Raw genomic sequence first — 16,194 nt, forward strand, 5'->3', positions numbered from 1 at the left:
TTTTTTTCATTTTCTTGACTTTTTATAATCAAATCATAAGCAATTCGAATCATACGATTATGAAATACAACTTCAGCCTCCATATTATACTGTTGTGAAGACACAGCAACATTACCACCATACATGTCTTTTTTATCATCTTTAGTCCATCTTCGAGAGATATACCGATCAGAAATTTTCTTAACATTTTTTACACTAAGAATCCGTAAAGTATGAGAGCAAAGATAGCCACAAAAAAGCAAACTTCTTGCAAGTACAATGAATCTTTATGGTAGGTATGTTAAAATGGACTATTCGAACTCTTAAACTTTTTTCATCCATTATTACTTAAAAAAGAATAAGTTGTACCATTTTGAGCAACTTCTCTCCATATAATGGAACACCATCATGAAATTCTTTCTCAAAGGACTTGAATATATCATGAGTACAAACTTTCGATGCATGAGACAAAATACCACAAATTTTAATTGCACACTTGAGCCATTTCTACACTAAAAATCCTTCTCAGCTTCGGAAAAATGCCATCTTGCCACTAAATTCTTGAATTCAAAATAAAAAAAATTCACTAAGAGAAGTAGTGGCTTTAGAAATACCATGCAAAATATTATTTGTAACCTCAGCCCTTTGAAAAGATTTAATCTGAGAAGAAAATATATTGATGCTAAAGTACTCCGTTTTTCACGACATTTGTACAAACCTTTCAACCATGAATGATCTTGAAGTTTATGATCATTTATCATTTTTTTCCAAGTCTTCTCAAATTCTATTTTGGATTCACAACTTGGATGCACTTATAAAACAAAGCATGGAAAGTAGTCTTTCCATTAAGATTACATAGATGTGAAGGGGCATTCTTAGAAATGTGTCATAAACATAATCTGTGACATGAATCAAGAAAGATTCCTCCTATTTCTTTGCTAATTGCATGATCCTGATCAGTCATTATAGTCTTTGGTGATTGACTACCCATTGATTGCAAGAAAGACTTGAACAACCATGTAAAGGAAGCAGCAGTTTCATCTAGTAAAAATGTACACCCAAACATTATTGTTTGTCGATGATGATTGATACCCACAAAAGGGAGTACATATTAGGTTATATCTATTGGTATAGTAAGTTGTATTAAAAACCACAACATTTCTGAAGCAATCATAATCAATTCTTGATCTACCATCTCTCCAAAAAAAGTTTGTCATTCGATTTTCTTGATCCACTTGAACTTTGTAAGAAAAAACATTGGATCTTCACTTACTTTAACCTTGAAATGGTTAAGTAAACTTTGACCATCTCTGGCTTCAATCATCATCATCTTTTGTTAGTTAATGTAATTATAACAATCTCATTTTCTAAACCCAACATTTTTAGTTCTACCTACTTCATTTAACATGTAATGTAACAACCCAATTTAGGGCCTAGTCGGAATAGTGGTCTCAGGACCACAAATTTGGTGTTCAATAAATTATTTTATTATTACTATTTTGGAGTTATTTCATGTTTATATAAGTGTATGAAAATTTTGGTGAGTTAATTTTGACGTTTGTGAGTCTAATTGCGAGAAAGGACTAAATCGCATAAAATGCAAAAGTCCTAAATTGATAGCTAAAAGTATCAAATAGCTAGAGAATAAAAATTGGAGGTCATTAAAGGGCAATTAGACCCTATTGTGATAGCTTGTCCAGCCATGGGAAGTAAAAATGTTGAAAAGTCAACATTAGGTAAGTTGATGAAATGATGGTGTTCCATTATTATAATAATGCCCTAAGCCTAGCTATTATCTTTTTCTTTCATTATTTCTTCTTTACCACTGATTTTTTAGCCATTTTTAGGGGTTTTAGCTTCAAAATTTTCAGCAACTCATTTCTCTTGCAAGTAAGTGATTTTTATGGCTTTTCTTGATTATTTTTGTACTTTTGAGACTCTTGAAGCATAAGCTTTCAAATGAGGGTACTATTTTGAAAAATGAATAAGATTTTAAGGCTTTTCCATGAAATTATTTGTAATTTTTTTGAGTTTTTATGGAAGAAAATGAGTCTTAGGTGTCTTATAACCAACTTTTGTGAAAGGTGTTAGCATGAAAACACCTAAAATGACTATTTTGCACAAGTTGTAAAATAGATGTTAAATATGTGAAATAGTGAGATTTTGGAGTTGCTATAAGAGTTAAAAGGGTTCTTCTAGGCTTAAGATGTGAAGAAATTTGATAAAAATCGATTTTCAGACTTAGGGGTAAAATGGTCATTCTACAAAAGTCTAGGGGCAAATTGGTCATCTTGTCCAATTATGAATTGTAGAGTGCCTAGATTTATAAAGTGACTAAATAAGTGCATTTTTCTATTATATATCAAGAAATACCGAATCTGAACCTAGATCGAGAGAAAGCCAAGCAAATCGACTAAATCGACTAGTCGCCACATTTTGTAATCTGAGGTAAGTTGTATGTAAATAATACAACTTCATTGCTTATATATGTTTTGAATTGTATTTGAATTATTATAGCATGAATTTCTTGATTTTGGAAATGAGTTAATATGATGAGAATAGAGATAATAGAGTTCCCGAATGAACCTCAGGAAATAAATCGGATATTCATGCCATGACATTTGGGTCACTTGTGTGAGCTAGCGTAAGACATCTCTCGGACATGCATTGGCCACATTATGAGAGCCAGTGTAAGACCATCTTTGGAACATGGCATCGGCATTGAGATGAGTGCTAGTGTAAGACATGTCTGGGACATGCATCAGCCTCGAGACATAAGCTAGTGTAAAACATGTCTGGGACATGCATCAGCTACGAGATGAGTCAGTGTAAGACCATGTCTGGGACATGGCATCAGCACAGATATACTAGAACTTGTGTAAGACCATATCTGGGACATGGCGTCGATGTATGACCCCATACTTGAGGCTAAATGAGTATCCAATAATGTTCTATATAGTTCAAAGGTGAACTTATGATTTGAAGTTAACTAAGAAAGTATAACTGTGATGTGAGTGGTACAAGTACCTATATGGTATGTATGAAAATATATGCTACATGAGGTGTAATGAATATTGATGAGTAAGTTTTGCTTATGCCACTTGTGTATTATGATACTTGTTGATGAATGCTAAAGATATGTTGTATATTTATTTATGTGCAACTTACTAAGCTTTAGGCTTACTCCCTCTCCTTTTCCATTTTCTTATAGTTTCGCCTATCTAGCTCAAGGATCAACGGAAGTCAGAGATATCACACTATCAATAGAGGGTTTCGGTATAGTTTGATTTATATTTTTGAATATGGCATGTATAGGGCTTAGACTTTGCTATTTTTGTGTCATTGAAAACTGGCCAAATGTGTTGGCTTGGGTTGGGAACCCTTCATTTTTTATTAAGCCTTAAATGATGGCTAATATTCATTTTGATTTATATGCAAAGATGTTATTTTCATAAAAGAGTACAATACACAAATGGAATGTTGTTTATTATGGTTGATTTGGTTACTTGGGATAGTCTTATCTTGATTGTGGTTGCTACTATGCAGGTTGTGTAAGTAAGGGTGGCAAATAGGCTTGGTATATAGCCTTAAATTGTCCACGCGGATAGACACACGTGTGTGTGTCTAGACCGTGTGTGACTCACAGTCTGCCCTATGGGCATGTGGTACGGCCTTGTGCCCCATGCATGTAAAAATTTCAAGTCAGTATGCATGATAGTAAACACACAGGCAGAGACACGGTCGTGTGTCTCAGCCGCGTGATGGACAGGGCCTAGCACACGAGCGTGTGCATTGGCCGTGTGATATTTTTGGGATGCTGACGTCAAAAATAGAATGCCCATGTTTTTGCACACGAGCTAGGTGTGTCATGGCCGTGTAAATGACATGGGCCAGGCATACGGGCGTGTGCCAGGCCGTGTGAAAACCCCTGTAGGTGTGCATTTAGAATTAATTCCACACAGTTAGAGGACACGAGCGTGTCCCTATATTACCTAGGCCGTGTGAGCCACACAGGCCATCAACACGACCATATTGAAATGGCCACACGGGCGTGTTGCCCCTCTATACGAGCGTGTGCCCTGTTTCAAAGTCAAATTTTCTATAGAGGTTTTACGGGGTTGATCCCGAATAGCTTTCAATGGTTGATTTGGGCTTGTAGACCCATAATAAGAAGTTTTATGTAGAAATTGAAAAAGTTCTAATTTGGATCAAGTCTCGGTGACTTGGGGAACGTTTGTGTGCATGAGATCGAGTTAAGTAATGCCTCGTATTTTGCTTCGACATGGGTTAAGGGTATGGAGTGTTACATGTAAGAGTAAACATCTATAGGATGTATACCAGCAATAACCATTGAATTAATGACATTAGCTTTAGGGACTGGAACTGATCAAGCTTACCTGAGTAGATGTCTTTTTGAAGGAGTTGCTAACTTCTGATTAGGCTCAGAAATAAAATGAGTGACTATCCATTGGTCATCTTGTACTGTAAAGCGGATCATTTTCGGACATCTAGTTCTTGTTTCCAATTTGTTATGCTTTTTTGTATCCGCAACATCTTCAAATTCTTTGAAACCTTGTTTGGAACAAAAAAAGTCTTTCGTGCGAATAATCTGTGCCAGAAAGATACCTATTTTTTCCTTTTTGAACACTAAAACCAATGCGACGACCATAATCTGTTTACAAATTATAAGTTTCATCTTCACTATTCACCAGAAGTCCCTTCAAATTAATATTATGAATTTCTATCCTTTCTATATAAGTAAAACTTTGAAAATTTTCCTCATCCATATCATGAAACATACCTACATCAAATTAATCATATAATTATATAGAACAATTACAGAATATAAAAAATTCAAATTATTCAAATCAGTTGTTAGGATTTTAACCCGATTAAGTAACGAACAAGAAAATAGCAGAATAAATTAAGAAATTGAACACACAAATTTAACGTGGAAAAACTCCTCCAAAAAGGATAAAAAACCACGGGCAAAGGTAATTTTACTATAATGGCAAAAGAACGAAGAGTACAAAAGATGGAGATAAAAACTAAACCCCGAAAACCCGAAAACAAATAACCCATAAAACGTAAACACAAAATTCTCTAAATGTGTTATGAGTTCTAATCTCTAATAGGTGTATTTTCTAAGATTGTAAAAGAGCCTATTTATCGGCTAAATTCATAGATCAAATAATAATAAAATAATCTAAACTAATCAGTGTTTGATTGAAACAAGTAAACAGAGTTTAACTGAAAGACTATTTTTCAAATTTGACTGAAAATAAGAGTCATATTTAACAAATCTCCACCTTGACTCATATTTTCCACAAGCCATCTTTTCCAAAGCCCGTCACAAGCCTATCTTGAACTATGCAGGGAATTAACCGAGTCGAATTGTACACTGCCAAATCAAAACTAACCCGGGTCTGATTTTCACGAACACAGTGCCCTAACTTTTCAAAACCTGCATCCAAAAGAGAGCCTCTCTTCAACGAAACAGTCATACCTTTTTCCCTCCTATGACCAAGTTGCCTCCGCTCCAAACAAGCTGACTTCAACTCCGTAACGGACGAGGGACGTCCGATTTCACTGGTCACTGTATAACCTTCCAGAATATAAAGGCTGCCGGTTCTTTTACCTTTTAACAAAATGAGAGCTCCACGAGATACTTTAATACCGCTCGACTCGATGTTGATTTTGCATCCTTTCAAGTCTAAAATACTTAAAGAGATGAGATTCTTTCATAAATTAGGTACATATCTGACATCTGAGAGTGTCCTAATCGTCCCATCTTGCATCTTAATTTTAACAGTACCAATACCAATTACCTTACTAGATGAATCGTTTCCCATGCGTACAACTCCACCTTCAATCGAACTGTATGTGGAGAACCATTCTCTATTGGGACACATGTGGAAAGAACATCCTAAATCAAAGATCCACTCGGACGTGAGCTTGGTGTTATCACTTGTTGACACTAACAAGAAATCATCCTCATTTTCATCGGCCAAATTAGCACCAGCTACATCTTCCTCGTTACTCTCAGCAGCTTTTTTATTTCGCAGTTTATAACAATCTACTTTGACGTGACCTAACTTTTACAGTAGCGACACCTTTTATCTCGTTTCTTTGATGCTACCAAAATGGAAGCTTGCCTATCTGTCTTGCTATCCAAATGAAGCTCATTGTCGAGTTTGTCTCTACTCAACAAATGACCCTTCACATCTTCGAACGAGAGTTTGTCTCCGCCATAAATCAGGGTCTCCCTGAAAGACTTGTATGAAGGGGGTAAAGAGCACAATAATAGCATAGCCTAATCTTCATCATCAATATGAACCTCAACATTCTTTAAATCATTTAGAAGAGTAATGAATTGACTGATGTGATCTCTAAGAAGCTCACATTTGTTCATGCGAAACGTAAATAGACGTTGTTTCAACACTAAACGATTAGCTAGAGACTTAGTCGCATAAAGAGTTTCTAACCTTTTCCACAAGGTGGATGAGGTTTTCTCCATCAATACCTCCTACAATACCATATTCGCGAGGCACAACTGGATTGCAGACAAAGCCTTTTCATCAAGCTCTTCCCATTATGTTTTATTTAGATTCTCAGACTTTTTCCCGGTAACAATCTTTTTCAAGCCTGATTGAACTAGAATTGTCATCATCCAAACTTGCCACAGATTGAAATTTGTCTCACCATCGAACTTCTCAATTTCAAACCTTGTTGTTGCCATCTCTGAACAGGCTGATCTATGAAAATTGAACTAACTCTGATACCACTTGTTAATTAATATTTTAACGTAATTAAGTAACGACCAAGAAAATAGCAGAATAAATTGAGAAATTGAACACACAAATTTAATATGGAAAAACCCCTCCAAATAAGATAAAAAACCACGGGCAAAGATAATTTTACTATAATGGCAAAAGAATGAAGAGTACAAAAGATGGAGATAAAAACTAAACCCCAAAAACCCGAAAACAAAGAACCCACAAAACATAAACACAAAATTCTCTAAATGTGTTATGAGTTCTAATCTATAATGGGTGTATTTTCTGAGGTTGTAAAAGAGCCTATTTATAGGCTAAATTCATAGATCAAATAATAATAAAATAATCTAAACTAATCAATGTTTGATTGAAACAAGTAAACAGAGTTTAACTGAAAGACTATTTTTCAAATTTGACTGAAAATAGGAGTCATATTTAACATCAGTAATGAGCATGGATGATGTGGTAAGAAGGATTCATAAAAAAATTTATTGTTCACTTAGACATTATGCAAAATTAAAAAAAAGTAAAAAAAGAGACGAAATTAGAAAAAAAATCTCGTTCACCTCAAACTCGAAAAAGACCTTACATTTTCTTCTTGTTCTTTCACTTTCTAATCAACTAAACAAAAACTAAAATTTCGATCACATATTCCAAACACCCAATTCCTAAATAAAACAAATTCCAACTATTATGATAAAAGAAAATTTAAACCAATACTATCTTTTTATTTTATAACAGTATTTAAAATTTCCTTTTTCTAAGTTGGTATTAGTATTAGTCAAATTGTTAAATTTATTTTAAAAATAAAAACTTAACTTACAAATTTGTAACTAAACCATACTCCATTTCCCGTCTTGGAACTTTTTTTTTTAATCAAAAGTGGTACGTAAACTACTTTTTTCCCAAATTGATGTCTTGTTTAGTCAAACTGCTAAATCTAGTTTGAAAAAAATGGCTTAACTCACAAATTAGTAATAAAGTTATATCCTTTTCCCCTAAGTTGATACCTATGGTCATAAGTGGTCTCTAAATTATTCTTCTGTTACTCATTTTACACCAAAATATTATATCCGTTACAAAAAATTTCATCCAATATAGACTGCAACATCATATAAATTTTAAATTTTTTTTCTTTTACATTATTTCTCTCTTTCTAGTTTTCCTTCTTTTATAATGTTTAATAATACCATCAATACTCAAAATTCGCCTCTTCATATTGAGGCACTAACTAATATTTTCCCGTCCAAATTTAAGCATGTAACAACTCATAACATGAGTATTTGTTTTATCGAGTCACCATAAAATAACAAGAAATATCTTCAAGTGATAGAAAATCAATTGCTTGAACATAAAACTAGGGACCAACTATTCTTCTAATTTCAGATTATTTACAAACGTGGTAGATAAGATCAAGTTTTGTAAATTATTTCTAATAAAAACCTTAAAAGAACACACAATAATTACATTCATGGACTGTCAACCCCCAACCAACAAAGTGATTGTTTTAATTCAAAAACTTGGGTGCATAGAGCAGCATTAGGTGATATCAATCATGAAGTACTTCTTCTTTTTCCCTTGACTCCTCCAACAACTTCATATCCTCTATACAAGGGTCTATAATTTCAAATCAGTCAAATCAATAACGAGCATGAATGGTGTAATAAGAATGCAATTAGAATGTAAAAAAATGACAACTTTTTTTAACAATTAAATTTTAGTGATAAAATGCCACTAGTAAATTTTAAAATTTAGACAAACCAATACCAACATATGTTTCCAGTAAAAAAAGAAAAAAGAAAACCCACCCCCAAGCTCTCAACAACAACAACAAAGGGAAAGGAAAAAGAAAACCATTATTCTCCCTTTCTCTGTTCATTGTCATCCACTGGTCTTATTGTTCACTTATCTTTCAATCTCTCTTTTATCAAATGGAAAAAATCCAGAATGATAATCAAACCACTATATAAAATGCAAAACCCTTATTGAAAAAGAGAAAAGATTTGAGATACAAGAAGCTAGTCACTCCCCACTGCATATATATTGACAGAAATTTCAAAAGGGTTGCTCTTCACAATTTTACTTAAATTTTTCTTTTTTTCCCAATAAATAAATAAAAATTGTTATGAACGAAAATAGGAACAAACTAGATTTTGTAATCTCTCCATTTTTTTGCTCAACCTGTAATCCTTTAATTGCTGATGTTGAGAAAGAATGAAGCCGCAAATCCTTTTTTCCTAATAGTGAGGAGACGATGAAGATAGAAAAAATTGGAAAAATCACCAAAACCCTAAGTCCTTTTCTTCTAATAGTGAAGTTGCAGTGAGAGAAAAGAAAAGAAAAAATCTGGAAAAAAAACTTCAAGAAATTGAATTTGACGGAAAAAAAATTAGGGGAAATTAAAACTGACCTTAAAAAAAAGCCTTTGAAGAAATTGAATCTAACTTGGAAATTTTTTAATGAGTTGGAAAAAGTGGTTGATGTGGCATAAAATAATTGGATGGGACCATATATGATGTGGTGAGAATGGTCCATGGAATAATTTCTCTTAGCAACAATGATGTGGTGCTCCATGTCAATGACAATTACTGATGTGGCACTGTCACATCAGATACCTCGTCAGAAAAATAAAATAAAATTATTTTTTTAAAAACAAACATTTATTTTTTTTACTAGAATGAACTTGGATATATGATTGATTGTTTAGTTTTATTCGTTTCAAAGCTTAATTTTTTTTAAAAATTAAAAAAAATATATTTTTAAATTTTTTTAAAAAAATTATAACTTTGTAAAACATTATTAAAATATATAATAATATTAAATAAATTTAAAAAGATTCAAAAAATTCAAAAATAATAATAATTAATAAATATCATTTAAAAGTTAAGTCCAAATTCACATTGAATCAGGACAACCATTTGTCAATATTCATTCAAAATTATTTTTCTAAATTACATAAAATTTTAAAAAACATTTAAAAATAGTTTTCTTTAAAAACTTGATATGAATCAATGTTTTAATTCTATTGGTACCTTCTAGGAAAAAATTAAATATATATTTTAGAAAATAAATAATATAAATAATTTTAATTTTATTAATTGTGCGTGTAAATTTATTTTTTAAATGTATAAATATGTCCAATTAAAAAATGTGTATCAATTATCTTATTATATTCACATTGAATCAGGACAATCATTTGTCAACATTCAATCAAAATTATTTTTCTAAATTACATAAAATTTAAAAAAACATTTAAAAATAGTTTTCTTTAAAAACTTGATATGAATCAATGTTTTAATTCTATTGGTACCTTCTAGGAAAAAATTAAATATATATTTTAGAAAATAAATAATATAAATAATTTTAATTTTATTAATTGTGCATGTAAATTTATTTTTTAAATGTATAAATATGTCCAATTAAAAAATGTGTATCAATTATCTTATTATATGTGTAGACTAAAAGGTGTATCAATTATTTTCTTACATGTGTAGCCTAAAAGGTCTAAATAATTGGATGTATTCGCACATTAAAAAAAAAACTTAATAAATTGTAGGTACAACTAAGAATAATGAGTATTCACTTTGTAAATTAATATTTTTTAGAATTTAAAAGTCTGTTGTACTAGCACGTATTTGTCTGCTTTTCTAGCAAGTTTTGGTTTCTAGGGTTTCTAGTGCGCTTGTTTTGGACTGTAGTATAGAAAGTGGCGGTAGAAGCATGGAGAATAACTTGGCTAATCTTACGTTGGAAGATGATGAGGATGAGATCTCAGCAGTTGGTAGCGATGTAGATAAGACAAAGGAGGTTTATGATTTGTGTTTGGTTGGGTGTTTTTTCACGGCAAGTGTAATTCATTTCCCGGTAATGAGAAGTACAATGGAAATTTTATGGCATTCCGTGAAGGGAGTACAAATATCATATTTGGGAGAAAAATAATTTTTGTTCCAATTTTTTCATAAAATGGATTTGGAAAGAGTGCAAAGTGGATCGCCATGGACTTTCAATAGTCATCTTTTGGTGTTGTATTTTATGGTAGATGAGGAGGATCCACTAAAAGTCCCATTATTATCTGTTTGCTTCTGGGTGCATGTCCATGATATGCCCCCATTATTCTTTTCTGAACGAGTAGCAAGATAATTGAGAGATTTTGTAGGGGGTTTATGGAGTATGATACAAAAATTTTGAAAAGGGTTTCAACAATTATATACGAATTCTGTATTGGTTGATGTTCAATGACCGCTAAAAAGAAAGAAGAGGCTCATATTCTCCTTGGGTATTTGTTCATAGTCAATTTCAAGTATGAATGGTTAACCCTATTTTACTTTTATTTTGGATGTCTGGGTCACAGTGATTCTTTCTGCAAAATAAGGATGGAGACTGAGACTGATGTTATGGAAATGAGATGAGATTTAACAATCCGTGCTCAATCAAGGAGGGCTCTGGCAATGAACAATATATGGATAAAAAGAGAAGGAGGAAAAGGGTGTGGAGGAGCAATGTCAGATATGGTTAATCTTGTGTTGGGGGTGAATTTGGAAGGAGAATCAAATGGTGGGTCGGGTCAAATAGAAATGGAACATGATTCTAGGGAGTGTCCTTTTGAGGGGGTGAAGGGAAGAAACGGCTACGATGAGAAGAAGATTCTCAAAATGGATCGAGAATAGATGACTCTAGGAAAAGAAGAGAAAGAATGATGGTAGTTAAACCTCATTATTTATCGGTGGCTGCCAAAGGGCAAGCCGACCGGTCGCAATGAAACTCCAAAGTTGGAATGTCTGTGGGTTGGGGAACCCACAGGCTGTTAGAAGACTTTGGCATACGCTGAAGACGTCTAATCCCCAACTGGTCTTCTTTATGGAGATAAAACTAAATGGTAAAAGAATGGAAGCAGTGAGGAGACGATGTGGTTTTGTTAATAGGATTGAGGTGGGAGCTGATGGTTCTCATGGAAGCCTCTGTTTAGCATGGAAAGAGGACCTAATTATCACTTTACATAGTTTCTCTATGAACCATATGGATGTGGAGGTAAAAGGGAAAGAGAAAGATGGGGGATTGGAAATTTACAAGTTTTTATGAAACCTCGTTTATTAGGAATAAGAGCGATTTGTGAAATGTTCTTAGGAATTTGGGGATTATCAAGATCTTCCACGGCTTGTGTACGGGGATTTTAATGAAATTATATATTTTTTTGAGAAAGTGAGGGTATTACAAGGGACAAACGGAGAATAGAGACGTTTCGGAAAGTTTGGAGAAGTATCGTTTATTGGATGTGGGCTATTCTGGGACATGGTTACTTGGGAGAGAGGGAATTCACAAAAAAAAAAATCAGGAACAATTGGATGGAGGTGTGGAAAATGATGGTTGGTTGGGTAGATTTCTAAATGCTAGTGTTTATCACATACCCCATTCTTTCTCTGATCATTGCCCACTTTTAGTTCATACGGATATTCAAGGAAATGTGAGGGTAATAAAAAATTCTGTTTCGAAGTTTAGTGCACAATGGAAAAGTCTTTTGAAGGAGAAATAAAACAAATTTGGGAATTGAGTAGGGGGATATATTTGCTAAGCTAGAGAGTCTTTGATTAGAACTAAGGAGTTGGGAAAGACAGATAAAGGAGAAATGACACAGTTTGAAAAAGTCTTTGACTAAGAAATTGGAGCAATTATTGGTCTCAGATCGGGATGATGGTAATTTGGCAGAACTTATTAATATAAGAGTTCATTTGAATTGGGAGATTGATAAGGATGAAGCTTTCTGAAAACAAAAAGCGAGAGTCAATTGGTTAAAGTAGGGGATAGAAACACGACTTATTTCTATAATTATGCTTCACAGCGCATGAAAAATAATATGGTTAAATGTTTGGAGTATGGAGATGGAAGGGGAACTAGGGAAGGTACGGAGATGGCAGAAATCGCAAGGGTTTTTTTTGAAGATTTATTTGCGGCAAAGGGGATGGGTGAGTTAACTTATATTTTGTCCAAGGTAGGGAGATGTATTACTGATGACTTGAATATGATGTTAACAGGGACATACACAGAGGAGGAAGTCTATACGGCCTTAAGGGATATGGGTCCAACTAAGGCACCAGATTTGGATGGCTTTTCGACATTATTCTATCAAAGATATTGGCATATTGTGGGACATGATTTAAGTCTCTATTTTTTGGGCATTTTAAATTATGGTAAGGAACTTGACCCTGTGAATGTTACAAACATTGTTCTCATACCAAAAAATCCCTCACCCCACTAATATAACGAATTTTAGACTCATCAGCTTATGTAATGTTTTATATAAGATAATTGCAAAAATGGTGGCCAATCGATTTCAAAAGACTTTTGATGTTTGCATTGATGGTCCTCAAAGTGTATTTATGCCAGGACGTCTGATTTCGGGTAATGTATTACTTGCATATGAGATTTTGCATAATTTCAGGAAAAAACGAGTTGGACGAAAGGGTTTTATGGCTTTAAAATTGGACATGGGCAAGGCGTATGATCGAGTTGAGTGGTGTTTCTAAGGGCAATGATGGAACAAAGGGGTTTTCCATAAGTCTTGGTAGATATTATGATGAAGTGTGCCTCGACAATCTTTTATTTTGTTAGTATTAATGGGATCATGGGAGAGTTCTTTTGGCCTTTTAGAGGACTACAACAAGGGGACCTTTTAAGTCCATTTCTATTTCTAATTTGCAGTGAGCGACTGTCTTCTCTAATAAGACTTGCGGTTAAAGAGGGCCTGACAAAAGGAGTAAAGGCAAGTAGGAATGGGCCTCAAATTTCACATCTACTCTTTGCAAATGATTGCGTTCTTTTTGGGAGGCTTCAGAGAGGGGTGTACATGTCATTAAATGGATTTTGGAAGAGTATGAAGTATGTTCCGGACAATGTATGAATTTTGGAAAATCTACGATTTTTTATAGTGCAAATACTTCTAATATGGTTAGGGTGCAACTATCAACGGAATTGAGAGTTCGCTGCTCAAATAACCCAGAGAGATACCTAGGCTTTCCTAATGTAGTTGGTAGAAATAAAAAAGCTTTGTATCAGGTTTTGAAGGATCTGATGAAAAGGAAAATTGATGGGTGGAATACAAGATTTCTCTCATAATGGGGTAAGGAGGTATTTATAAAGTTAGTACTTCAAGCCATACCGACGTTTCTATGGCCTGTTTCTTATTGCCGAAATCTTTGTGTGGGGAAATGGAAAGTATTGTGGCAAGATTTTTATGGCAGAAGGATCATGGGCGTCGGGGTATTCACTGGTGTGAATGGGGAAGAATATGCAATTTGAAAGAGGAAGAGGGTTTGAGTTTTTGAAGTTTTGAGAAATTTAATGTGGTTCTCGTAGCCAAACAAGGATGGAGACTTATTAATTATCCCAATTCTTTAATTGCTTGGGTTTTGAAAGTCAAATATTACCCTCGATCTGATTTTTTCACTGCTAGCTTAAGACATAGGGCGTTAGTATACTTGGAGAAGTATCTGGTCAGCGAAAAAGTTGCTATGTGATGGGATCAGATGGAGAGTGGGTACGAGAGATAGGATTTCAATTGATAATCATGCATGGATTCCTGGTTTAGATGATTATAAATTAAGGAATGGGGTTAGAAATGATAATTATATGCTTGTTGTTGATTTAATTGATAGTGAAAATAAAGAAAGGATGAGGGAGCCTATTTTGGATACCTTTTTGAGTATTGATGTAGATAGAATCTGAGCATTCCTTCGGCTAGTATTCATCATGAGGATGTGATGGTGTGGAGAGGCGAGCCTTCAAGGGACTTTTCTGTGTGAAGCGCCTACAAACTGGTATTTCTACCCCTACTTTTAATGAGATACAGACCAATGCTAGGGATTTCTATAGGAAGCTATGGGGCCTAAAGCTTTCGACTAAAATTAAAATTACAATTTGGTGAATTTCAAAGAATTATATTCCTACTTTAACAAATTTGTATTTTAAGAGACTTATGTTAAGTCTGATATGCCCGAGATGTGGTAATGTTGTTGAAAATTTGGACCATGTCTTTCGTGGTTGCCCTGTTACAATTTAAGTTTGGATGTTATTAGGGTTTCATGGAATTATGTCAAATTTTGACCAAGGATTTTTCAAATGGCTTACCTGGGTCTTTAGAGAATGTTTTGTTACCCAAAAGCGAGTATTTTGTGTTACACTATGGAGCCTGTAGCCAGATAGAAACAAGAAGGTGCACGAAAAAATCAATAAAATAGGTAGGGCGATTGCCACTTCTATATCTTGTTACATAAAAGAATTGGAAATTGAGGAGGTAAGGGAAGTAACCAAATGATGTGAGGAAAGAAAATGGGAACCTCCTGTAGGGGCGAGAATCAAAAAAACTTTGATGCGGCCTTTGATGAAGTGCATTCTAGATTGGGACCGGGAATCGTTGTTAGGAATGCTTTGGGTACAGTTTTGGTATCTCATTCGATTCTGCATGTTGCGGTTGGAACGATTTTTGTAGCCGAGGCCCTCGCGTGTTCATGGGCAATACAAATGGGCTTAGAAATGAGGTTAACCAAAGTAGTTATAGAAGGAGATTCAATTACAATCATCAAAAAATGCAACAAGAATATACACGATAGATCTGAAATAAGGGCCTATATTCGAAACATCTAACAGAAGATGAACAGTTTTACTTTTATTTAGCTTAAACATGCAAGTCATTTTGGAAATCAGTTAGCCTATCTTTTAGCAAAGGAGAGTTTGATATCTGGTGAAGGCTTTTCCCTGGAAGATGTTGTCCCGAGTTATACGATGAGGACGATGGAAGCTGAATAGGTGTGAGAGACGGACTGATGAGGATTGGAAGCAAGTTTTCCAGCCCTGGTGAAAGGAAAGAAAGGATGAGAACTCTTTTCTTGTGTTTTTTTTGGATATATGCAAAATGGGGGTTGGAAAAGGAAACTAAATGAAACTATCAGATTCTGAAATGACTAATGATGGGATAAAGACGGCTTTACTTTTCCTGTTTGGCTGGGCTAGGTAGTTTATTTTTTAATTGTTTGTTTTGGTTCTATGTTTCTTTTCTGGTTTTGGGCTCGGTGGCGTCATGCCAGATCATTTACATTGTGTTATCATTTTTCTTCTTTTAATAACAAAGCATGGTCTTTTATTCAAAAAAAAAACCTTTATACATAAACAAACAATTACTAAAATTCAAAATTTTTTTTATTTATATATTTTCTAAGCTATTTTTATACATCATAAAATGCACCAAAAGGATTAAAACATTGCTACACATCAATTTTTTCAATAAAATTAATTTTAATATTTTTTAAACTTTATATAATTTAAAAAAATAGTCTTGAATGAATCTAGACATATTATTGTTCGAATTCTAGACTTTAACTTTTAAATTGTTTTTATTAATTTTTAATTTTTTAAATTTTTTTTTTCAATTTTTAGATATTTTTATAAA

At 33.6% G+C, this 16,194-nt stretch overlaps 1 long non-coding RNA gene across 1 annotated transcript; it reads right to left on the minus strand.

The window, feature by feature from the left end:
* Window positions 1-12,167: 12,167 nt before the first annotated feature.
* LOC121212717 (uncharacterized) lies at window positions 12,168-15,881 on the minus strand. Its single transcript, XR_005908042.1, has 3 exons — window positions 15,086-15,881; window positions 14,877-14,937; window positions 12,168-14,794 (listed from the first exon to the last, which is right to left on the minus strand). It is a non-coding gene; the product is annotated as an uncharacterized lncRNA (long non-coding RNA).
* Between the last annotated feature and the right edge of the window lie 313 nt (window positions 15,882-16,194).

This window comes from Gossypium hirsutum, chromosome A13 (genome assembly GCF_007990345.1).
Source record: "Gossypium hirsutum isolate 1008001.06 chromosome A13, Gossypium_hirsutum_v2.1, whole genome shotgun sequence".
NCBI lineage: Eukaryota > Viridiplantae > Streptophyta > Magnoliopsida > Malvales > Malvaceae > Gossypium > Gossypium hirsutum.